Source organism: Egretta garzetta, unplaced genomic scaffold, assembly GCF_000687185.1.
Source record: "Egretta garzetta isolate BGI_Z169 unplaced genomic scaffold, ASM68718v1 scaffold179, whole genome shotgun sequence".
Taxonomy (NCBI): Eukaryota; Metazoa; Chordata; class Aves; order Pelecaniformes; family Ardeidae; genus Egretta; species Egretta garzetta.
The window spans coordinates 3,317,317-3,319,434 of NW_009270001.1; positions in this window are offsets into that span (position 1 = coordinate 3,317,317).

Below are 2,118 nucleotides of genomic sequence, written 5' to 3' on the forward strand. Positions count from 1 at the left end.
GCCAAAAAAAAAAAAAAAAAAAAAAAAAAAAAAAAAAAAAAAGAGACAGACACTTTCTTGCCTTGGGTTAAACAATAACCCAGTGATCAGAGCACAGAAAACATGGTGTTGCCCCATGAATCAGGCAGAAGAGTTTTAAACTCCCTATTTCCCAACTTCCCCAGTAAGAAGAGGTGCCCTCAGCTGCCAGCTATTCCAGGAGGGACTTGCTTTGGATGAATTATTCATTACAGACTGGGCCAGGCACATACTCTCTGCAGCCTAAGATGCTCCCTGGGATGCTGGAAGTACAGGAGGATCCACCTGGGTCTCTTGCAGGGCATATCAGGGACCTGGAGCACTGGAACAGGCTGCCCAGAGGGGTTGTGGAGTCTCCTTCTCCGGAGATATTCAAAGCCCGCCTGGATGAAGTCCTGTGTAACATGTTCTAGGAGAACCTGCTTTAGCAGAGGGGTTGAACTAGATGATCTCCCAAGGTCCCTTCCAACCCTTGCAATTCTGTGATTCTGTGAGGGCGATAGAGGAAAGCTAAACACAATGTTTTCCAGAGTTCCTCATGCCCTTGGGTACCACTGCTCTGTGGCAAAGGCTTGGGCTGACTGAAGCAAAGACTGCTCTCATCCTTTCAAATGTGGGTTTTCTTTAAAACATCACAGATTGAACCCTTTGAAATGGAAGCACTTGTATTCAGTACCTCACAAAGCCTCAGCCAAAGTTAATGGCAGAAGCTGTGAATGCTCATCTCAGGCAAAATGTGTATCACCTAATGACATAGAAAGGCTAAGACAAATACCAGACTTTTGGGTAAAAAAACCCCATGTTTAGGGTGTGGAGGTGCTTTAATACACCCTCCCTAAAGTCCCCATATAGCCACCCCCTACCACTCATCATGGCAAGCCAGTTTAGGCTACAAAATTAGCAGAAGAGTACCTCAGAGAGAAACAAAGATGTTTTCTGCTACTTTAGCAGAAACAGCACCCTGGTTGGTCAGAGGCGTATTACTTCTGGCATACAGAGGAGGAAACAAGAAGGCACTGCCAGCAGTAGGTGCTGGGGGTGCAGACCTACTCTTTCAGCAGTAGCTCCCTCCTAGATGAGCTCTGCTACACTGCCAAACCCCACCCCTCAACTAACTGCAAGCAAGATCTGAGCACAGCGCGGGATTTCCCAGGTCATTCTTAGCAATAAACTGTAAAAGAGAAACAAAAATGGTCTTGCTACCTGTCACCAAATCATAACAGCATTATCAGTGTAGACCACTCTACTCTAAAGCAGAGCTTACCAAGAAAAATCACATGTTCTTGTACCATTGGCTTCTTACTGCTTTTCAAAAATACCTTGCACAGCTTAAAATTCAACAAGAAGTAAATACAAACACCTTTTGTTAGTTATATATACACATTTCCACTGGAGTATGGCTATGGGTCACTTGTCTGACCCTGGCACATATGGCTACTAATGGAAAGTCCTAAGCATCCTAGAGCTCCATGAAATCATTGGGTGACCTCCACCTAGGTCCCAGCAGACACAAATTCAAATAAAGTTTCCATAAATAGCACCACCTGACAGCCCAAGAGGAAAAAAAAAAAAAAAACGGTAATGGAGCCTGGACTGCCTTTTGGCCTTAGAGGTGGTTTCTGCATCTCATAGTAGGTAGAAGCACACTACAAAAACATGAGATGTGCTTAAGTTGCGCATCCGGCAATAGGGAGGAGGCTCATTGCCCAGAGCTGTTGCCACTGGTCTCATTTAAGGTGATCCTGAAGAACTAACAGACCCAAGGTCTCCTGCATACCTGCCTTGACTCACCCTGCGGTCAGCAAGTCTCCTCTTTTCACCACCTGTAAAACAAGGATAACACTTACCTCACTCAGACCCATTGTAGGGTGGGTTAGTTAATGTCCTTACATAGTTTTGAACCCAAGTGTTTACCATGTGGTAGTTGCTAATTACTAACGCAATTAGTACATTAAAGCCACCCAGTTGCAAGGAGCTGCTCCACCTAATTGACCAACCTTGCACCTTGCCTCTCCTTTGTGCCTATGGAGGTGATGTGAGTCAGGATTACCTTCCTCTTCTAACCCGTCCAATCAAAAAAAAAAAAAAAAAAAAAAAAAG